This window comes from Pinus tabuliformis, chromosome 2_2 (genome assembly GCF_031772625.1).
Source record: "Pinus tabuliformis cultivar Carrire ecotype Pingquan chromosome 2_2, CPIR1, whole genome shotgun sequence".
In the NCBI taxonomy this organism is placed as follows: Eukaryota; Viridiplantae; Streptophyta; class Pinopsida; order Pinales; family Pinaceae; genus Pinus; species Pinus tabuliformis.
In genome coordinates this window covers 250,116,710-250,141,615 of record NC_142300.1, presented here as the reverse complement: position 1 = coordinate 250,141,615, position 24,906 = coordinate 250,116,710, and positions in this window count along the sequence as shown.

Here is a 24,906-nt window from a genome sequence, read left to right as displayed (position 1 = left end):
AGTCAGCTATAGCGAGGTAGAGAAATGCTTTCTCAAAGGACCGCGAGGTAAGTATGTAAAGTCTATGAATACTTGGATTAAAATGTTATTGTGTGAAAAGAGGGTTATTCAATTACCTTAATGTCCGGAGCTATGCGAAGTGGAAAAATCTATAGAAAAGAAGGAGGTAAGGGACCAGAGAATAGCCCTTTTATTTCACCTCCACGAAGAGATGAGAAAGAGCTCGCGAAGGTCTCACTGAGAAGTGCGATCAATTTGATAAGGTAGAGGATTTCGCGCATACCACCCCCACCCACGCCACCACTAGCTTTATCGCCTTCACCCCCATCTTCGCCCGTACCATCTCCGCCACCACCACAAGTAAATATGGCAAGCGCGATAAAGTTACCTGTGTTCAAGGGAGTAGGAAATGAAGATTCAGACCAGTTTTGGTTCATGATATGAGCTGTATGGGAAGCGCAAGGAGTTACAGATGATAATATAAATAAAGCAATGCTGGTCAGCGCTCTGTAAGATCGCGTGCTGACCTGGTATATTATGCATTCTAATGACAATCCGAATGCGGGAATTGCGGATATCCAAATTTTCCTGAACAAATAATTTAGCAGGCCAAAGTCAGAGGCATAGTTGACCATTAGATTCAAAGAGATCACAATTATACTAGGCGAGACTCCTTGGGAGTTGGATCAGAAACTGAATTGCACAATTTGCGAAGCTAATATGACTTTGATGGATGGACAGCACCGTGAATGGTTTGTAGCATCAATAACACTGCATTTGAGGAATGTGCTGCCATAATAGAGGTTAAAAACCCGGGCAGAGGCCTTGGAGATCACGACGAGGCTGCATGAGAACCCAATACAGGATCCTAACCCGGGAGTTCAGCAGATCCACGCGCAGTTGAAAAACTTATGCCTTGAGATGCAGAGTTTGAAACAGGACAGGACAGCTCGCCCGGAAGTACGCAAGGAAGTATGGTGTGTAAAATGCAAGGGTCAGGGTCATGACAAGGACCACTTCCCTGTGTTTGCGAAATACCTTGCGGGAGGAGGGCCGATGCTGTTAAGACCAGAGGCACCAACAGGACCTAGTGTGGCGCCTGCTTTGTGGTGCATGATTTTTCAAATAGGAGGAAAGCATGCTATGAACAAATTCCATTTGTTACAGAAGTACACACAAAATTCGCAACAATTGTTATATAACTTTTGTAGATTGGTTGGACACAATGAGCGCACCTGTAGAAGCTATGAGCTGATGATGGATAGGACTCACACCAACAGATTTCAGGCCAAAACGTAGCCCCTTGACGAGAACACAAGAGTGGCGCAAATGGGATTTTAGGGGCACGGACGAGCCCGAGGTGGAGGAGGACCTGGAAGAGGTCACAGATAGCTGATATGTTACAATTGCGGGGGGGCAGGACATTATGCTTGTGATTGTACGAATCCAACACATCCATCATTTCTATATTGTACCTTGTTTGATCATGAGATGGAGCACTGTCCCATGCTGATAGCTAGGCTGTGTGACAAGGGAGCGCTTCAACCTCCCCCGACTCAGAACCTGCAGATGATGAGGTCTAAGCTGCGCGAGGAAGATCCAAATGTGAATATTTTGCTTCGAAGTGGAATTACAACAAGAGATGATAAAGGCAAACAACCTGAAGTTAGTACTTGGGTTTGTAAGGCTCTGACGAAAGAACCAGAGTTTGATTTGGAGCGCGCTAAGGAAACCTTCATGGAATCTAGGAAGAGCTTCGCTGATGCCTCCACTTCAGGAAGAAAAGATAGATCGAAGCCAGAAATCGACCCATATATGCTTACGACATTCCTAAAAACATGCATGAAGCTACTACATGATAGTAAGGCTGTAAAGGGATTGTAGGAACTCATTAACAGATGTGCTGGGACCATGCCAGGAGAACAACGCATAGTCCAGAAGATTGGAAATCATGCGACGAGGATGGGAAGAGAAATGAGGTTGACCACACATATTGGAGAATATGAGATGGACCAAGTAATTCTAGACCTAGGGTCAGATGCGAACGTTTTGCCGAAGCAGACATGGGAGTGCATGGGAAGGCCTATGTGGAAATGGTCTCCTATCCAGATGTGAATGGCAAACCAACAAAAGATAATACCTATGGGGAGATTGTAAGGAATCACCGTGGATATTGAAGGGGATAACGTGCTAGCAGACTTTGAAGTGATAGACGTTGGTGATGAAAGGAATCCCTACCCCACACTCTTAGGAATTGATTGGGCCACTGACATGAATGGGGTGATAAATTTGAAGAAGTGCAAGATGATTTTTGAGAAGAAGTCTCTGCGTGTACTCGTACCTTTGGACCTTGCAGAAGGATCGTGCTACATAGAGCCAGTGCGCGACTATGAAATCAATGAAGATTTGGACTACAGATCTACAAGATAACCACGTGAGAGCAAGACTGGGTAAATCCCACTGCAGATGGACAGATCTCATGGGAGCACAAAAGCTCCAATACATCAGATTTAGATGAGGAGATAGAGCGATGGCAGAACCGGTTGCACGAGGTAACCACGCTGAACTCTAATATGATGACAAGATCGTTGTGCTACGTATCGACAGAAGTGAGGGATCTGCCTACTTACGATGGGTTAAGTGAGGTAGATGCTTTCTTGAACATATTTGAAAGGGAGGTGCCGAAACAACAACGTTTTGAGGCTTTGAAATGGGTACTGTGCACTACGCCCGCAAGGTGGTGGGGTACGCACCAAGGAAGATTTTAGGATTGACGCGAATTCAGGGTAATGATGTGCATGTGTTTTTGTAAGCCTCAGATGCGACTAATAGACAAGTATGATAGACGGGATGGTCCGCACGCGCATCTGTCCAGGTGGGTACAGGCATATCGTAAACAACCTATGCGGATGCACATGGACCTCACGTTGGGAAACACAATCAATAAGCATGTGTTGGGGAGGAAATTACATGAACGGTCCCTCCAGTTAGGACAACAGAGTGTGGAAAGAATGAGTATGCAGAAGGTTACCCACACAGAAGCCTTTAACAAAGTGTGCGAAGCACTAAACAGGGTATATAATGTGTAACGAAGTGATTGGGACCTACACGTACCAGCAGTTTTGTGGGCTTATAGGAAAACGTGCAAGAAACTAATGGAACAGATGCCTTCTAGGTTGGCCTATGGAGCAAAATTTGTAGTCCCAATAAGGTATATTATGCCTAGTTCGCGCATAGTAGCACCCGTGGATATGATGGTTCGTGGAGCCTTGGAAGAAGGGAGCGCACAACTGAACGAAGAAGAACATTTGGGACTTGATGAAGAAATCCAACAGGGTGATCTTAGGCTCCAAAAACTCATGAAAGAAACAATGTGGTTAAGGGAGAAAAGTGCTCTGATGGAAGCAGAAGTCAAGAAGCTTGAGGAAGAAATAAAGAAAGATTTTCTCGATAAGAAAATTGTGTTGATAAAACAGGGTGCGCACGATTGCGTTGACAAATTTGGGGACTACCACCAAGATTTGATCAGCTTGATGCCTTGGATTGGACCGTATATTACTAGAGGGATCACTGATGATGGTGTGATGTAGATGGCGAAGTGCACAATGCATACAGTCAAGTTAAAAAATGGACTTTTCCCAGGAAAAGTGATTGATTGTCGGTTAAAGCCGTGTATAGGTGGCCCGACCACCTGACTTGTTGTGGGAAGCACAGTCTTAACGCTCCATGCAGTTGAAAGGGGGTGTGAGACTATAAACTACTGTCATGCGGAAAGAGTCAATTTTGCGGACAAAACCGACCTCCCTAGAAGCTAAGGCTTTCTAGTGACAAACAAAACAATCAAGCACTATCTTTCCCTAAATATGCATTTAAAATAAAAGCAACCAGGTGTTTAAGGCTTACCTTTAGTCCAATGCTGTTTGTAGCAGCCAAGCTTCTCCGATCCAGATGAGCTCCTCCTTCTCCTTGAAGCCTGCGTTCACTAACAAGCAAACGATTACATAGCACCTGAATAACTCATATAATAAAACATATTCATCATAAATACCAAGGAGTTTATGAAACAAATTATATATAACAACTTGTTGAGAAAAATGAACTTAATTGTATTAATTGGAAACAAAAGAAACCATTACAACCAGTGCCTTGGTGTTGTGCAGGTCCCTCCCAGGGTCCAGCAAGAGTTCTCCTCTACTTTGATCAGCTCACCCACTTCCAAATGAAGCTAAGAAAGGATTGGAATCTCTCCTCCCAAGCTCTATAAGGGAGTCATAATTTCAGTAGCATCTACCCTTAGGAATGTTCAGCTTTCAACCTCTCCTCCCTCTGGCCCAATGCCTGTATTTATAATGCTTTGGAGGAAGTTAAACAGGTCCACCATCAATGGGATAAGCCCCTCTTTCAAAGGGATAGTTCCCCTCTTCATGGGATAAGTTCCTCTTTCATTGGGATGCATGAACCATCTGGAGGCGCTCAATCCACGTCAAACCATCTTCTAGAATGCTCTAGAATCGACCGCAAGTAAGTTTTTTGAAGTAAAACTTGCGCCTTTTGACTTTTACAGGGGTACGCACCCACCCCTTTACAGACAGAGTGTACAAGTACGCAGGTATTATGTACTTGAGGTGCGTACACGCAGGTAAGGGTAAGAGAAACTGTGTAACCAGAGTTATATTGACTTTTAAAGACTTTCTCTCTTTTTTGGAGTTTGACATGAGGAGCAGAGGTATAAGACTTGCCAAGGAGGATAGTATGGTTATTGATGGAGCCATACTGACTGTAAATAGTCATGGTGACAAATTTTAGTGGAACAGATTGCCCCCTAAAGTGCAAAGCCTGTAGTAGATTAGGGTTTCATATCATCTAGGAAGGGTGAAGCACTTTATCATTTCAAGGATTATCTTGTGGAGAGCCCAGTTGGAACCTGTAAATATTCAACACAAAATACATATATGAGATCATATCATCGCTGAGGTAGGCATTCCCATACTTAGATTGAAAACTTTAACTAACAAACTAACTACTGCTCTGATACAGGAATGATCTTGCAATACATCATAATCATAGACTCATGTAGACACAGTATGGACGCAACCATCTGTTTATAATTAGTCTACTATATAATGAATACAAAACTCCTCGCAGCCTGGATGGCGGAAACTAGATCCAGGGTCTTCATTTCTACTTCCTGAAATAGTACGATTCTATCCATGCGAATAAATTAATTGATGTCGAACATGGTAGAAACCACTTGATTACCAGTCAATGATGTAAACTGTTAACAAGTGTGAGAGAGACCACCAGTGATGTCAATGGTTCTCAAAGTACCCAGTACAATCCATGAGATGTGAATGAATGTGTTGATGTCGAACATGTCACGGAATCCTTCGATCGAAAGTCAATGATGTAAACTGTCGTCAAAGGCGAGAAACCTGCCATTGAGGCATGCAGATTTCAAGGTACTGACGATTCCTAGATCATCTTTCCAGATAATGTGCTGATGTCGATAGAAAGCGATCCGTTGCAGGCAAGCCCACAACACGAAATCATAGATCAAGTTGAAGAAATGTAGCTGTAAGGACTGACTCAGGGATGGTCAAGATGGATGACAGGTATTTTGCAGATGAATGGTTTATTTGCAGTGACCTCTTGAACACATAACGACACAACAAATGGCTTGGTGACAATTGACCCAAAGTTAATACCCAGAAACCAGCTGAAGATTTTCAATGTGGTTTGATCAACTGTTAGGCAAAGGATTTCCCAACCCAGGTGAATGAAAAGTGTCGTGTTCAAGAGTGGTGATAAGGTTTTTCCGAGACAAAGGATAACAAATAGGCTCATTTTTCTCTCTTTTCCCCCACCATTTCTAGCAAGTACCTCTTTATTTTTTACAAGCTTGAGGAGGATAACATTTGCTTGATTATAAGCTCATCCTTTGGATGAGTCCAACTTAGTTTAGATTCGAACCCTAAGAAGGAGTGTTTCGTTCCTGTTTGTAATCGAACAGGTCCTTTACTGTGAAATTTTAACGAGTCTAGTATAGGAGAAACTCGGCGTTTTTCAATTTTAGAGAGTCTGAAAAAACTTAAGAAGACTCCAGGGTTGACCTTTTTCGTAAATTTGTGAATTTCCAACTGGTTACCGTAAACTTTCTCCCAACCTACCGTCAACTGACGGAGTGATTGATCTAATTTCAAGTACAGTCGATCACACTCTTCCATTGGAGAGTGAAACTCATGTCACTCAGGTTGATGATCCATTAGTTGATCAAGTGGTCGATTCAATTTCACATTCGGTCGATCCCACTTTCCCTTTAGAGAGTGAACTTCATACCGCTCAGGTTCTTCTTGTTACATCAGATTCTTCTACGCCAGGGGGCATTTCACCTGTTTCTACAGAACCCCCTCCAAGTACTGAGGTCTTTTCCTTTGATTGGAATAGACTGACAGAACCTCGTCTTCCTTCCTCCATCCCTTTCCAAATCATTGTCAAGGCTGGTGGTAGGGACATACATCGTACTCAGGTAGATGAAGGTGCTTCTGTTAGTATTTTATCCTCAACTGTTTGGAAAGCTTTGGGTTCCCCTCAGCTTGCGCCTATTACGTAGAATCTGAAAGCTTTTAACAGAACCATTAATGAACCTTTAGGGATCCTTCCTAAGTTTTCTATTACCTTGGAAGGTAAAACTGTCTGTATTGATATTATGGTAGTTCGAGGTCCCCAAATTCACAGTCAATCAGTCAAAAACTAGAAAGAAATCAGATTTTCTCAAATCAAAGTATCAATCAAAAGAGAAATCAATCAAATCCATGGATTCCCCAGTCGAGTCGCCATTTTGTCATGCGGAAAGAGTCAATTTTGCGGACAAAACCGACCTCCCTAGAAGCTAAGGCTTTCTAGTGACAAACAAAACAATCAATCACTATCTTTCCCTAAATATGCATTTAAAATAAAAGCAACCAGGTGTTTAAGGCTTACCTTTAGTCCAACGCTGTTTGTAGCAGCCAAGCTTCTCCGATCCAGATGAGCTCCTCCTTCTCCTTGAAGCCTGCATTCACTAACAAGCAAACGATTACATAGCACCTGAATAACCCATATAATAAAACATATTCATCATAAAGACCAAGGAGTTTATGAAACAAATTATATATAACAACTTGTTGAGAAAAATGAACTTAATTGTATTAATTGGAAACAAAAGAAACCATTACAATCAGTGCCTTGGTGTTGTGCATGTGCCTCCCAGGGTCCAGCAAGAGTTCTCCTCTACTTTGATCAGCTCACCCACTTCCAAATGAAGCTAAGAAAGGATTGGAATCTCTCCTCCCAAGCTCTATAAGGGAGTCCTAATTTCAGCAGCATCTACCCTTAGGAATGTTCAGCTTTCAACCTCCCCTCCCTCTGGCCCAATGCCTATATTTATAATGCTTTGGAGGAAGTTAAACAGGTCCACCATCAATGGGATAAGCCCCTCTTTCAAAGGGATAGTTCCCCTCTTCATGGGATAAGTTCCTCTTTCATTGGGATGCATGAACCATCTGGAGGCGCTCAATCCACGTCAAACCATCTTCTAGAATGCTCTAGAATCGACCGCAAGTAAGTTTTTTGAAGTAAAACTTGCGACTTTTGACTTTTACAGGGGTACGCACCCACCCCTTTATAGACAGAGCGTACAAGTACGTAGGTATTATGTACTTGAGGTGCGTACACGCAGGTAAGGGTAAGAGAAACTGCGTAACCATAGTTATATTGACTTTTAAAGACTTTCTCTCTTTTTTGGAGTTTGACATGAGGAGAAGAGGTATAAGACTTGCCAAGGAGGATAGTATGGTTATTGATGGAGCCATACTGACTGTAAATACTCATGGTGACAAATTTTAGTGTAACAACTACCCTTCCCGAGAACTGCGCAATTTCAGGGCTGTGTGTAGGAGCGAAGTGTCACGGGGTCTGTGACAGTGCAAGGGTGGCTGCGTTGCCACGCGGGTTGTTTGGAAAATGACTGTTGTAGTCACTATTCACGATGTGATGCTTGACTTGAGACGAAATGGAGCGGGCGGCAGGCATTTAAGACGAGCTTTATGGGTAAGATTTGGAAAATCTACCGCCAAGGGAGCATTAATGGATCGGATTTTGGGGCAACGGTTGAATTTGAATTCAAAAGGCACTATAAATTGCAAAGGGTTGCCCAACAAACAAAACTTGGTCATTTGCGAATTGAGCTATCGTGCGCCCAGAGTATTTTTAGCCGAGACCTGTTTAACCTATTGAGAGCGTTGTTTGAGCACCCGGTGGAGCAGTTGAGAGAATTCTGGACAAACAGAATGGCAAAGTCTAAAGAAGACAGGGAAATTGAAGAAATGACCGTCAAAGAGGTTGCGCAGGCCATGACAGTAGAAGATGCCCTTGAGAGCGTCGGGATAGTTGTGGAAATCCCTAAATCACCACGCATGCTGAGGCCTAAGAAAGATAAGCAGCCCATGATTCTGGTGCGCATGTCCCCTTGAAACCCGCTGAGAACTAATTGACCATGGAGGAAAAAGGGAAAGCGGTTAATTTGGAAACCAATGAGGAGGAAGATCTTGAGGACATCCTAATCGAAGAGGATGAGGACGAAGACATGGAGGAAGAAATCGAGGGCACACACCCTCCAACTAGGTTGCCTGCATATGTTCCTCTACGGAAGAGGAAGGCAAAGGTGCCCAAGGACATCCATGAGAGCAAGAGCTCTCTACAGACTCCGCTCCTCCCGGACAATATCATTTTTGAAGGAGCGCACCCGGGACGGGTGCCGAGTTTGAAGTTCGAAGTTTGGGATCTCACTGACCATGATAAAGTCCCTCACTTGGCGACCACGCAACTCATGAAGCCAAAGAAAAACAACGTGGCGGGAGTCATAGAGTTGGAGCCGCGCAAGTGGTTACGCGGAGCCGAAAAGGCGGGGTTGTTAAACCTGCTCTAGGTGCCTCATTACCATCGCACCCCAATGACTATCTTCATCATCAGGCAGCTGCTCTACCTCGTGCATGGTGGGTGTTTGGGGCTGGAGGAGTCCATCCCCATCACGAACCACCTAATCCATATAATTACCCTACTCCCTTGTAAAGGGGAAGACCTAGCAGACATTTCGGAGTGTAAAAGCAGTGATTTTTCCATCGCGAAGGCCATGAAAATGAAATACAAGTTGGAGAAGAAAAAGAGGGGCTACGCGATCTCCAGTATCAACAACAAGGTAGTTAGAGTTGTGACTCAGATACTGGCAGGTAAGGTCATGCGGAAGTGCTGCGCAGATGAGGTGCCCACGCCAGTGGTTGCACTTACCGAGCAGTGCGCAGAGGGGGTCTTTTTTAACTAGTTTGAATTCTTGTGCAAGGAGTTCTTGGAGAATTACCGCGAGGCACAGGAACAGGGGAAAGCCTTCCACTATGCATGGCTTCTGTTGTCCATAGTGTTGGAGGCTAGGGAATTTCCTGAGGACAACTAGTTCCCCACAATTGCGAGGGATCTCTTGGAGGCCGCGAAAGTACGCTTCTTTGTGGGCCACTAAAGACACACATTGGATTCGAGACAGTAAAATATTATGGGTGTTCATGGAGATGAACATCAGAATGGGGATTAACAGCAAGCTGTGGTTATCACCCACTGTCTATAACAACTTACAAAGCTTTGTAGGGTTCAAGGTGGACTTCCACCACGTCCACATCAAGGCGTGCAAGGACCCCGTGAAGAAGTGGAATCAGCTCCCGTACATGGCCACGGATGATGTTATCTTCGATGTACTTGAGGAATGGCTGCTGAAGTAGCGCGCTCCAGCCACCTCCATGATGAAATCGGAAAAGTTTGTTGCACAGCGAAAGAAGGAGGAGAAAAAACTGCGGATGGCAGAGTTGGCAGAAAAGAGAAGAAAAGAGGCCGCAGTAGAAGCACATATGGCAATAGTGAAGGAGCGCAAGGGCTAGAAGTCGCCTTCACCCTAGTAGGAACAAGAAATGGAGATAAAGATAGAGGAGGGTGGCGCGGACCTACAAATAGCGACAACATAGTTAAAGCTCCAGCGCCCGAGAGAACAGGTGGGGCTGTGAAAGAAGTCAAAAGCGTCTAAGACTTATTTCGACCTGATCACCCTCACTAAGGGAGATTTGCATGATATAGGGGAGATGGTGTGCGAAGTCACCGCAGAGGCCCTCCAGTAGTTGGTAGAGGAGAATCTGATTGTGTTGGGGGCCCTCTGGACACATATTCAGGAGTTGCAGGTGTGCACTCCCCAGGCTAGTACTCTCTCGACTAGCCTCGCAGTAGGAACGACCACGACTGAGGTAATGCTGCTTGCCCGCACAACTAACACAATAGTGCTGCCAGAGGGGGCACTGGTTACAGAAAACGAGGTTGATATGCCTATAGTCATTGCATTGAAAGGGGTAGGAATCAACATGGTTGCGCTCCCTCGGAAGATGCTCTATGTCCTGCAGGACGGAGTGACTACAGAACTGCGAGCTAAGGAGGGTCGCGCGCTACAGGTGTTGAGTGAACAAAGAATCAACATGGAGCAACTGAGCCTGCAGTGTGACGAGGTTGTGGCGCAAAACTGACAGATGGTGTAGGTGGTTGAGGAGGCCTGCTAGATGGTCCCTGAGTTGGCCATCCCAGAAGAAGCACCAGTAGAGGCACGCATTTAGAGGTTAGCAGTAGGAGTGCGCGAGGTGCGAGAAGAAATGGCCAAGGTTCAGCTAGAGCTGAACCTTCAGATAGCAGAGCTGCGGTTGAAGGTGCAACCTTCAACTCCTCCAGAGGTAAGGGAATGGAGCGCCAGCACCATTACATCGAGGATGGAGGAGATCAACGATGTAGTGAGGGACTGCACCAAATGTTGGAAGAATCGTTCGAGGTCCTCACCACTCTGCAGGAGGACCCAAACATATAGCACTTAGAAATAGAGGTGCGTGATCTACAGAAACAATACAAATACATCAAGGGGACCGCGCAGATGGTGGCCCTCACACAGAGGCTTGCGTGAATTCAATAGGCCAAAGCGCTTAAGGAGAAAGTAGACGCAGCGCGACACAGAGAATCAGTTTTGAAGGCGCATGTTCAGCCTTAGGTAGACAAGGCCTTCATAATCATAGCAACAATTGAAGGTAAGCTCGCACAGATGTAGGGGATGCAGGAGCAAATACACGGGAGCAGTTCCGACACCGCGGCCTTCGAACAACATGTACAGGAGATACAGTAGGTAGCCGCTCAGTCTGTCAACCTTGCAGCAGTCCGAGAAGAGTTGAGAGGTCTCCGCGCAAAGATCTCTGCACCAACAGAGTGACTTGAGGGCGAGTCATGATGTTTGTGTTGGGGTCTTGTTGGGCGTGGGATCCCCCTAAGGCAAGTTTTGGGGCTTAAAACTCAAGGTTTTGACTAAGTCCGATGTAAAGACTCCATGATTTGTGGGCACGAAGCGCGAAGTTGTAATTGAGTCATAGGGTTGTCTGCCCTTACTTTTATAAATATAATATTAGCTTGAGAGTTCTACCCATGGTCCGCGGACCATAGGATTGTATAAATAGAGTGAGGTTTTAAGTGTAAAAGGGAGGGGGCAGAAAATAGAAGATAGAAGATCTAATGAGAAAGCATTGAGTCTAAAGTGTAAAGTCGTGTCTTTGGGTCGTAGAGTAGTAGAAGGATCTGTAGCTAAGTGTGCAGAGGCCTAGTAGTCCGTAGCTGAGTGTGCAGACCCCTGCAGCTGAGTGCACAGGGCAGGTTGAGTCTATAACCTAGTGAAGCATTAATAAAGAGAAGTTTTACATTTTTTCTGTGTATCGTTTCCTGTTTTATGCATCAAAGTATATTGGGTATGAATTGCAAGTACATTGTTTATTTGCTGCGTGAACGTATATGAATATGTTGAATAAGTGAATATAAGATAAAGTATATGTTTACACAAAGATAACTTACTGTTATAAGAAGATAAGTAAGATCTGTAGTGAAGCTTGGGGAAATAGCGCAGATCACTGCAAAGCTCCACATCCCCTGGTTAGGGCTGTGCGAAGGCGAATATAACAGGGTGCGAGGGCCTCGCAGGTCAGGAAAGTGGGCGAAGTAACCTGCATGAAGGTATTCATAGTTGGACTAAGTCAAACCCTCAGACATCTCAAGGGTGCAGAAACTTGGTTCCAACATCCCCCCATACTGCTTCGGGTGAGACCTCAGTCCGCGCTCTGTGGACTCTTGTCGAAAGGGACAGTAGTATAGGGATTTATTTGCCTAAATAACTCTGAACCTGGGTCAGGCCCCATCAAGCCAACAGGAAGGGAGGCATGGCCTAGTTAACACATGTCCCATAACTAGCAGTAGGTTGACGCACATGGGAATCGATGCCTTTTGGAAATTGGAGGAGTCTAAACCAAGACTCTTCAAGGGAAGGAATTTTACTTAGTTATTTTTCTTGGTTAAGCCTCAACAGTATGTGCATTTAACAGGGGAGAGCAAGTGTAGGAGTGGTTACATTTTTACTTTCACCATTAGGCGGAGGAAACAAACAGCCCGAGGGATTGTGTCAATTTGGAGCCCAAGCCGAAAGACATCCTATCTATTTGGGGTTTGGAGCAAAATCAACAAAACTTGGACAAGGTAAAACTTCTAGATAGATCCCCAGCTAGAAAAATGGGATTAAAGGTGTTAGATTGGAACTCTGGAGGTGGTTTAAGGTTCTTGAAGGAAGAAAACCTTATCTCTTCACCTGTGGAATGTTGGGTTTTTGACATCGGTACTCAGGAAGGTCAGGCAACAATAGTGGAATCAATGGATCTAGCCATAGAGTTGTCGATGAATCTCTTGGTAAGTCTTAAAACTCCCTCGGTTTTTCTATAATCTGTCAATTGTTTGTGAGGCCTAGAAGATATACTCAAAAGAAGTTGTCTATGGGGGAATGAGGGACTCAAGTCTTGCCTGGTTAAGAAAACACAGTCAAATGAACTGGCCTCATCCCAAAGAGTGAAAAGAACCCTCACATGAAAATCAGCTCTGTGATGGAAAGAGGATAAGACACATGAACCCCATCAATTTCATAGTCGTGTTGGTGCGACAGGGGAGGGTTTTGTCCCAGAAAACTAGGCATTGAAGGAAGGAGCAGTTCACAATTTTTCTGTGGACCCTGTGAGGGAACAAAGTCACCATCCCTTATCATATTTTTATGGTTTCACGCATGAAGTGGTTCTTTGTCTCGGCCTTGTTGTCTAGGTAAATCCTCTCTATGGGCAGAGACGATCCCTTTAGCCCAATGAGTGGGACTAGCAACCTACGTGACAATCTACAAGACACTTTCCTAAATTACAATCGAAATAAGAGAAGAGGAAGATGACCTACCTCATTTTGATGCTATAATGTACTCCTTTGTTGAAGATCTCGAATCGCTTGCTCCTTAGTCTCAGCTCTACTGCTCACAGAATTTGAATACCTGCACAAGAGATCAAAGACACAACAAAGCATACAAGTACAACAAGCATAATTGAAAGTAATCTGGTTAACATATCAAAGAACATTAAGATAGATGATGCATTAACACAAACATTTATGGAAAGTGAACCAACAAATATTAATGAAATAAAGGAGGAAGCATTCAACCAAGCCTTGATGTCAATAAGCTCTCCTTGAGTGAGTGTCCAATTCCAAGCTCAAGCTCTCCAAGCACTCCTTCTCCAAGCCAAATGAGTAGCATGTAGGCACTATCTTAGCATAAGGGTGCAAATAATCAGAGACCAACCATTTGGGAATGGGAGAGGATGAATATATAGGAAGGAAAAAAGAGTTAGGATCTCTCCAAAGATAGGAGAAGGCCCTCATCTCAAGTAGGTAGCTCATAGGGATAAGATCAAAGGGAAATATTGGGATTACTCGACCACATCCACATCAAACAACCTCCAGCTCATCGTTCTGGAAGCCTCTAGATCTTGAAGCTTCTTGTCATATTTGGGAAAACTTGCCTTTTAGGGATCAATTCAAGTATCCAAGTAAAAATCATGCTGGCAGCGCGAGGCCAGTATGGTGCAACTTGTCACCAGCACTAGTTGTCAGTGTGAGGGTCACCTTGGTCCTGAAACTAGGGTTTTAGAGCTTACTTTTTCAAGGAAGGCTCAAGGAATGTTTCCATCAGTGTTTCAGGTAGGATCTGAATTGCATATTAGGATGGGTACACTACATGTTTGCCAAGTTTCCCATGGATGATTTCTTTGTGAAAAGACTCATGATGGGTAAGCTTGTTGATGTAATTATAATCAAATCCAGACCTACCTGGAGAAACAGGTGCTCGGGTGAAGCAAGGGCGGCTAAGAGATTGGATTGTTTCTTAATGAAGGAGGACCTTGTTAATCAAATTCCCTTTTTTAGTTAGTGGGTTGGATCAGGAGGTGATTCATACCACTTTCCTATCATCCTGGAGCTGAAAGGGACTAGTCGGAAGCCTGGTTCACACTTTAAATTTAATTCTGCCTAGCTCAAAGATCTTAGCTAAAACAATTTAGTCAAAGCCACTTGGAGGCCTCTGGACCATGATCAGGATTCTTCTTTAGCTCAGATATTTATGGAAAACCTTAAAATAATGAAACATGCAACAATCATTTTGGAAAAATAAAAAAAAGATTAGGGAAGAAGCTGAGTTAAAACGCATTGATGAAGCACTTGAATCCATGGAAAGTCTGATGGGGATGGATACGAGATAGACGGGAAAAGGGAGAGGAAAAAATAGTTGGAAACCTCAAAAAGAAAGATTCTTAATGAAATAAAAGAACATTGGAGGCTCAAAAGTAGAGCTATTTGGCTAATTGTTGGGGACGAAAACTCTTAGTTCTTTCAAAATTATGCAAAGGGCAAGAAAAATATTAACACTGTTTGGGAAATGAAACATGTAGATGGGGGAACAAAAAATCTTTTGATTAGTTGGCCACTTTGGGAAGAGACCACTTTAAAGGCTTGTTTATAGCTCTAGAAGAAGCTACAATTGCAGAAGTCATTCAGGTGTCTCAACTATCCCCTAAACACACGGAGGAGGAAGAGAATGATATGCTCATGGTTCCTATTTCAAAAGGTGAAGTTGAAGGGGTAATTAAATCAATGCAGAAAGACAAGAGTCTAGGACTGTTAGGTCCCTATAATACTAGTGATTACCCCATTACTATTGTAGTTTTATCCCTTATTAATATTGTTGTGCCCCTATTGCCCCCATATTGTTATTACTGTGCCCCATAGAATCCCTCTATTGTTATTTTTGTGGCTTTATATTATTATTGATAGGTCGGTTGGGTTATATTGTGACTCCTTAGACTCCTATATATAGAAAGGAGGTTTGGTCATTTGAATCATCAAGGAATCATTCATTTGTGTAATGTAAAGGAGGTTGCCCCTTGAAGATGCTGAATTCTAAGGCGTTGATCTATCTTTTCTATCTTTTTGTGAGCTGGTTTCATAATATTTGTTATCAGAGCTTTGGATTCTAGGGTTTCGCTGCTCCAAACAGGTCATCATGGAATTCTCACTATAACTTTTTTTCTATGGTGTTTCAGAAGCTAAAAAAAAACCCATTTGAGACAAGATTGCACTGAAGCTTGGGTCTGAATTTCAGAGCTTTTCGCGCTATAGTTGCGGAGATATGATCTGAGGAAATTGGTCTTTTTGCAGACTGCTGAATTACATTCCAAATAGGTGACCTGGGGAAAATCGTCATAACTTTCCCTCTGGGCATCAGATTGAAAATTTGTAAGAAGGTACAGAAAGAGGACAGACTGTAGTTTCTTTCATATATTTTTTAGAGCCAAAGGGCGAAACAAGGAGACGTGGCACGTCGTACAAGTTCACTCTACTGAACTAGTCTATAATCAGGTCACTGTGGGAGATTTGGCATAACTCTTCTTTGGAGAATCCAATTGGAATCAGACTAGTGGAATTGGAAAGAGGACACAGAGAGCTACTACAAGTTGTAATTTCAGAACTGGATCATTTGAAATTACATAGATACATCAGAGGCAATATCGAGCTCCTACAAAGTGAAAAAAGGTGTGTAGATTTTTTTAAAATTTTTGCATTAGCTTGGTTTGAAAAATTAGTTTGAAGTAATTCAAAGGGCATAGTAGAGAATTATTATTAGTAACTGATGCCCCGAGGAAAGAAAATGCAAACACCTAGTAAGAAACCTGAAATCTCTAGCATGACTCATGAAGAAGAGGAAGAAATGCTACATGATATATCAAAATTACAAGACCAAGTGCAACAAATTTCACTCTCACAAAAGCTAATAGAAGCTAAGATAAATGGCGTGGAATCTAAGATAAAGGGCATGGAAGCTAAGATTGATGATTTGAAGATAGATTTGAAGGCAGATTTGACAAATTTTCTACAAGAAATACTTACTAATGGTGAAAGGGTAGTAAAGGAAACTCATGATGCGAACAAAAGAAATGTTAATCATGATTTCATAGACTCTAATGTTGGATCGAAGACCCACCATATTCCAAAAATCGATATGAGGAAGTTTGATGGCAAGGATCCCGCGACATGGATATTACACATGGAGCAATTTTTCGATCTCAATAATGTGCAAAACACACAAAAGGTACGTATTGCAACTTTATATTTGGAACCAAATCAGTTTGTATGGTATCAATGGCTTTGCTCTCGTAAACAAATTATCACTTGGGAAATTTTTATGGAAGAATTGACAGCACATTATGAGGATACAAAAAGCAACACTTTTTTTAGCCAATTGATAAGTCTCAAACAAAATGGTTCAATAATGGAGCACATTGAGGAGTTCCAAAAATTGAACATAAGGGTACAAAATATTCCAGAGGAGCATAGGATTGATGTGTTCATAGGGACTTTAAAGGATAATATCCAACATGATGTTCGCCTTTAGGAACCTAATTCATTAGAGAAGGCATTCAGGTTAGCAAGAAAAATGGAAAGCAAAATTATGGCAACCAGGAAGCATACCACTCACAACTATAAATATGGAAGTGTTGTTGCCCCTAGTCTTCCACAACCTATAAGGTTGACACCACAACAATTGGAAGAAAAAAGAGCAAAAGGGCTTTGTTACAGTTGTGATAGCAAATACACTAAATGTCATAAGTGTGGTGAGAAGAAATTATTCTACATAGATTGTGAAGAGGAAGAGGAAAATGAGCAAGAAAGGTCAAAATAAGAGGATATACTCCAGGAACAAAGTCTAGATAAAGAATAAATGAATCCGACCATATCTTGTAATGCGTTGGCTGGAATTACCACTCCTCAAACCATCAAGATAGAAGGACAAATCAAGAAGAAAAAGGTAATAGTGTTGATTGATTCAGGAAGTACCCACAATTTTATTCATTGTAAGGTAGCAAAAGAATTGAATTGCTTCCTATATCCAGCACCAGAGTGTCAAGTAATGGTTGCAAATGGAGGAACAATAAATTGCTCTGGAAAGTGCCATACTATCAAGCTATCCATGGGAGAATATATATTGACTAGCCTAATGCTTTCCATTCCAATGGGAGGTGTTGATGTTGTACTAGGAGTCCAATGGCTACAATCCTTGGGTACAATAGCTTTTAATTTTCAAGAACTTTTCATGAAATTTTATGCGGAAGGAAAGGAAGTTGAATTAAGGGGTATTGCAGGGAAACTGGGAAAGATAATCAGCTCTAACGGTATGACAAAGCTTCTAGAAAAGGAACAAAGAGGTGTAATTTCACAATTATGTTCGCTAGATGTTTCCACATCGAAATCATCTATTTCTCCAGATCTCCAAAAAGTCTTCGACAATCATTCCAAGGTATTTGAGACTTCCAAAGGTCTCCCACCTATTCGTGATCATGATCATGCTATTCATCTGATTCCAGGAAGTGTTCCTCCAAACATCAGGCCGTACAGATATCCCTATGCCCAAAAGAGTGAAATTGAACGTATGGTTGCAGAAATGCTAGAGGCTGGTATAATTCAACCTAGTCAAAGTTCTTTCTCTGCTCCAGTAGTATTGGTGCACAAGAAGTATGGATCATGGCGCATGTGTCCAGATTATAGGGAGCTCAACAAGCTCACTATTAAATTAAGTTTCCCATTCCTGTCATTGATGGATTACTGGATGAATTGCATGGATCAATTTACTTCACCAAGTTGGATCTTCGTTCAGGATATCATCAAATCAGAATGAAGACTGAAGACATTCCGAAAACAACATTTAGAACTCATGAGGGTCATTATGAATTTTTGGTCATGCCTTTTGGCCTTACCAATGCACCTTCTACATTTCAATGTTTGATGAATTCCATTTTCAAACCCTTCCTTAGAAAATTTGTGTTAGTATTTTTTGATGATATACTAATCTACAACAAGTTGCAGAAGGATTATGTTGAACATGTTGACATCGTACTATAACTATTGGAGGAGAAACAATTATATGCAAAAAGATCCAAATGTTTCTTTAGAGTACAAGAGGTGGAATATCTGGGTCATATTGTATCTCATGAAGGAGTTACGATAGACCCTAGCAAAATTAAAGCCATTAAGGAATGGAAAATCCCCACATCCATAAAGCATCTGCGAGGATTTCTCGGGTTGACAGGGTATTATTGCAATTTTGTTAAGAATTATGGGAGAATAGTAGCACCTCTAACAACATTATTGAAGAAAGATGCATTTTCATGGACTCCAGAAGCAACAAAGGCCTTCGAACATCTTAAAGAGGCATGTGCCAAGCACCAGTCTTAGCTACACCGGACTTCACAAAAACCTTTATTGTGGAATGTGATGCTTTAGGAAATGGAATTGGTGCTGTTTTAATGCAATATGAAAGGCCCATTGCTTTTGAAATTCGTCCAATCAAGGGAAAGTTTTTACACAAAGCTATTTGTAAGAAGGAAATGTTGGCAATACTACATGCACTTAAGAAATGGAGACCCTACCTAATCAGAAGACACTTCAAGGTAAAAACGGATCATGATAGCCTTAAATACTTTTTAGAACAAAGATTATCATCTGAAGAGCAACAAAAGTGGGTCACAAATATGTTCGGTTATCACTTTGAAATCATCTAAAAAAAGGGAAGCAAAATGTGGTGGTAGATGCACTCTCAAGAAAGGACAAGGATGTGGAAGCATTGTTGTGCACCATTTCTATTATCCAACCAAATTGGATAAACGAAGCAAGGGAGGAATGGAAGAATGATGAAGAAGTGTGGGCACTTATTCAAAAGTTACAACAAGACTCCAGTACATCTGATACATTTAGCTAGAAAAATGATTCGTTATCGTACAAAGATCGCTTATACCTCTCTAAGAATTCCCAACTCAAACAAAAGATTCTTATGGAATTGCACACTTCTCCCTTAGGAGGGCACTCAGGATTTTTAAAAGCTTACCACAGGGTTAAGAAGGAATGTTTTTGGGATGGCCTTAAATCAGATATTCAAAAGTTTTTGGCGGAATGTTTGGTTTGCAAACAAAATAAAGTTGAAACAATTAAGACCCCGGGTCTATTACAACCTTTATCCATTCCAAGCCAACGTTGGGAGGAGGTTTTGATGGATTTTATCACAGGTTTACCCAAGTTTGAGGGAAAGAGTGTCTTCATGGTGGTAGTTGACAAACTTACCAAGTATGCACACTTTTGTGCATTATCACATCCATTTAAAGCCAGTACAGTTTCTACTGCATTTATGGAAACAATTCAAAAGCTACACGGAAACCCAAAGATTATTTTAAGTGACAGAGATCCCATTTTCACTGGAAATTTTTGGACAGAATTGTTTTCTTGTCTCAGTATTCAGTTAGCTCATAGCTCATCTTAACATCCTCAATCTGATGGGCAAACTGAGATAGTAAACAAATGTTTGGAAGGATATCTTCGTTGCTTTGTATCTGATAAACAGACACAATGGGTCAAATGGTTGCCTCTGGCTGAATGGTGGTATAACACTTCCTTCCATATAGCAACAAAAATGACCCCATTTATGGCACTTTATGGATATCAGCCACCATCCATCACATCATATTTAAGAGAAAATTCTAAGGTTCAAGCAGTGGAAAATCACATCGAGCATCAACAACAAGTCCTCCAACTCTTAAAGGATAACCTCGTGTTGGCGCAGAATAGAATGAAACAACATGCAGATCAAAATTGCAGTGAAAGAAGTTTTGATGTAGGTGATTGGGTATTCCTATGGCTACAACCATATAAACAAATGTCCCTCAAGTAAGATAAGAAGGATAATAAATTATCACCAAAGTAATATGGTTCGTACAAGGTGTTGCAAAAAGATTGGTATGATGGCATACAAATTGGAGCTTCCCGCAGCTTCTCGAGTGCACCCAGTTTTCCATGTTTCATGTTTAAAGAAGGTTATAGGTGACAAGCTCCCAGTTCAAACAATATTGCCAGAACTTGACGAGGAAGGAAAAATTATATTGGAACCGGAAGCAGTCACAGAAACAAGAACTCGACAACTACGAAATCGATCAATTTCGGAGTATCTCATCAAGTGGAAGAACTTATAGGTTGAAGATTCCACATGGGAGGATGAGAATTTTATAAAGAAGCATCCAGAACTACTCAAGCGTTGAGGACAACACTTTTTTGAAGGAGAGGGGCATGTTAGGTCCCTATAATACTAGTGATTACCCCATTACTATTGTAGTTGTATCCCTTATTAATATTGTTGTGCCCCTATTGCCCCCATATTGTTATTACTGTGCCCCATAGAATCCCTCTATTGTTATTTTTTTGGCTTTATATTATTATTGATAGATCAGCTGGGTTACATTGTGACTCCTTAGACTCCTATATATAGAAAGGAGGTTTTGTCATTTGAATCATCAAGGAATCATTCATTTGTGTAATGTAAAGGAGGTTGCCCCCTCAAAGAGGCTGAATTCTAAGGCGTTGATCTATCTTTTCTATCTTTTTGTGAGCTGGTTTCATAACAAGGACCTAATGGTTGGAAAATTGAATTATTTCAACACTTATTTGAGCTTATAGGGGAAGAGCTTACTGGGGTGGTGGAGGAATATAGGCTTAGAGGCTATGTTTATGAATCTTTCTAATCTACCTTTTTGGATTTAATCCCTAAAACAGATGATCCTACAAATTTTGAGGACTTTAGGTGCATCTGTCTCTATAAAATTATTGCCAAAATCATTGCTATCAGACTGAAATCAATTCTTTCTAGAAATATTTCTAAGGAACAATTTGGTTTTCTTGATGCAAAATAGATCCATGAATCCATAGGAGTTTCTCATGAATCTATCCATAGCATCAAGAGGATCAAAAGAAAAGGTATGATAGTTAAAATTGATCTCTCAAAGGCCTATGATAGAATCAACTAGTTATATTTGTGCATTTTGCTTACTCATTTGGGATTCTGTATTGTCATCATCAACTCGGTCATGGGATGCATATAAAATGTGATTTTTGTTGTCCTTATCAATGGTGTTGAATCCCCTCTTTTCCACAGTCAGAGAGGGCTCAGACAAGGGTTCCCTATGTTATCGCTTCTCTTCTTACTTGCGGAAGAAAGATTAAGTCAATTGATTCTTATTGCTAAAAAAACAAGAGAAGTTAAAGTAATCGAAGTAGAAATAAATTTGTATATCACCCATCTCCTGTTTGTTGACAACATGACTTTGTTCAGTGTCGGATCTATAGGTGATATACAACAGCTGAAACATTCTCTTGATATGTTTCTCAAAGCCACCGGGATGTGTATCAATGCTTAGAAATCCTATATAGTTATTGAAGGCCTCTCGATGGTTGAGGTCAATAGAGTACTGTCTATTCTCCCTTTTGAAGCAAAACCTATTATGGATAGTTTTAAAGTTTAGGGTTCCATCTCAGCCAGATTCCTACAGAAAGAATGACTGGAAATGGTTGTTGACCAAAATTGAAAAAGATATTAAACATTAGAGCTTCAAGTGGCTTTTGAGAGCTAGCAGACTAGTATTAATTAAATTGGTTCTAATTGCTATTCCAGTTTACTGGATAGCTCTCACCTGGGTACTAAAAGGAATTCTCTCCCAGATTAGGAAACTGTGTGGTTGATTTTTATGGGTTGGTTGGAAGGAGGATGCAGTCCTTCCATGGGTAGCATGGGAAAAAATAACCCTCCTAAAGGAATGGGGTGGTTGGGGAATAAAGGACCTTCCATCTTTCGCATCTTCTCTGGCAGAAAAATATGGGTGGCGCTTATTATTAATGGATAATCTGTGCACTGTAGTGGTGAAAATTAAATATATTGACCCGGTTCCTATCGATGAATGGATGTGTATGATGGATAATAAAACCTTAAACGCATCAACAATATGGAAGGCCACTATAGATTCTTTTGGTATTATTGAAGAAGGACTTGCTTGGCATGTAGGGAATGGAGAAAAACTCAAAGTGGGTATTGACTAGTGGGTGGGATGTAGTGATGGATATGTTCTTCCCAGGGAGCTAATGGATTTTCTCAACAACCAAGATATCATTTTCCTAAATCAGATAATGAAAACATAATTACCAATGAATTGGCATTAGGTCTGGAAAACTGTTGAAGAACTCCATTTAGAGCCCCAATGGGGAGATGATTGGCATATCTATATCAGAGAATTGCAATGTACAAATTTCAAGATAAGGGATCATCTAGATGCACTTTGATGGGTTCATGCACCTATAGGTCAATACTCTCCAAAATATGCCTATAGTTATCAAATGGTTACGAGAGCTTGGGGGGTGTATACTTGGTGGTGTAAACCACTTTGGAAATTGAAAATCCCAGCGAAGTCAAGATTGTTCTTCTAGTGCCTCCTTAATAAAAAAGTGCCCACTTGGGACAACTTGCAAAAAAGGAACAAACATGGGCTTAGTTGGTGTATATTCTGCAAAAAATCAGAAGAATTAATTTTCCATTTGTTCTTAATTTGTCCTTTCATTATCAAAATTTGGGAGGCCACGTTGAGTTTACGAGGGGTTAGAATTATCTAGAATGGGGTAAGTATTTTGGAAGCTTGGAAAAATTGGTGGAGCTCAGTACATGATGAAAACTTGAGAAATATTCCTTTGATCATCACATGGGGCATTTGGTTGGCAAGAAACAAAGGCATTTTTTAGGACACCTTTTCGTCACCTTCACCTACTGCGGTAGAGTGTGCCTCTATTTATTCTTTAATACCCTTGCCTTTGCCAAGTCAGACTCCTCAGATCATTAGAGAAGAACAAATTAGACCACATATCCCTTGGGAATATTTTGATGGCACCCCTGATGCTCAGAATAGACGTGGGGTGGGGTTGGTAATACACATTAATGAATGCAAACTATTAAAAGCTTCAGTTGGACTTGGTTCAAGATCAAACAACTTTGAAGAACTCCAATCATTGAAATATTTATTATGTTGGCTTCAACAAATTTGGATTGGTTCAGTCCAAATTTTCAGTGACTCTTTAAATGTTATAACTGGTTTAATGAAGTTCATAGATGTCAAAATCACATTTTGATTCCACTCATAGAAGAAATATTACAACTTAAAATGGGTTTTGATTCTATATTGATTTGCCACATATACAGGGAGGAGAATGTAGAGGAAAAACTCTTTTTTAAGTAGGGTCTCTAATAGGTTTTGGGTGATTGGTGCATAACAGAATTGTAGGAGGAGAGGATCCATGTGTCGGATCAACAACCTTACAAAAGATGATCCATGCATATTTCCATTGAGCTCTGATAGTTACATTTTACTTTATCTTTTTTATGCTTCATATCAGTTCGACTGGTGATATTAACTCTATATTAGAGTTTAATTTTCCTACTATCCCTAACAGATAGTACAATCCTCATAGAATTGTTAAGAAGGTTACTGCACAACCAAACATCAGGAAATTCTCTCATGAACCAGATCAGTTTGATGACTTCTTTAAAAATGTTTCCTCATATTCAATGGTTTCCAAATAGATTGGAGAGCATCTCACTCCACAGGAAATCACTCAATTTTCCTAATAAAGGGAAGTAAGGTTATCTCGTTTACCTTTAGACTTGTTAAAGCTTCCCCAGAAAAACACATCTCAAGAAAAGGTTATAGTTGTTCCTTCTACACAGGTTATTGATACCCCTAAACCAAAAGAGATAGGGGTTTCTTCTTCTACTTAGACTAAAGGTCATTTTCCAAGTTCTAAGCTTGAGGAGATATGGGAACAATGTAGCTAGGTTTTGAAAGGAAAGGAACCTAAGGTTTTGAAGACTCCCTCACAAGAGCAGGTCTTAAACACTTCTGAAACTTTAGAGAAGACTCTGATTACAATAAAGGCCTATGATAAGCCTATAGAGATTGAAGACATGGAAATTATACCAGCATTCCCAACCTCTGAGGTCATATTAAGGGTCGAAGAGATTCCTCCCCTTGACATATTCTACAATCCTGAACATAAGGCCATTGTTAAAAGGAAAAGAAAGAAAAGGAATATTGACCAGTCCTAGGCCTTAGTCCCTGGAAACACCTCTTTTAAAGTAGTATGGAAGGGTTCATTGTCCACTCCTGTAGAGGAACTGGGAAAACTCACTCAGTTCATAGGAGCATATGCTTCCACGACTATGGACAAAGCCATTGAGATACAACAACTTTTGAAGGAAAAGGAGGAAAAAATTATGCAGTTGGAATAGAGTCTTGAGAGTGAGAAGCAAAATATTGCTAATCAATGGCAAGGACAACTTGTTGAGCTCCAAAATAGTTTCAACGCCCTTAAAGTTCAACATGACTTCGATTTGCGGGTTCGAGATGCTCAAATTCAGGAATTACATAATGACATTGAACAACTGTAAGTCAAACCTAAATTAGCAGAGTTCAAAAAGGAAGCAAGAGAATTAAATAATCTCCTTGCTCAATAGCATGTCATATTCTATCAAAAGTTAGCCATCATTCA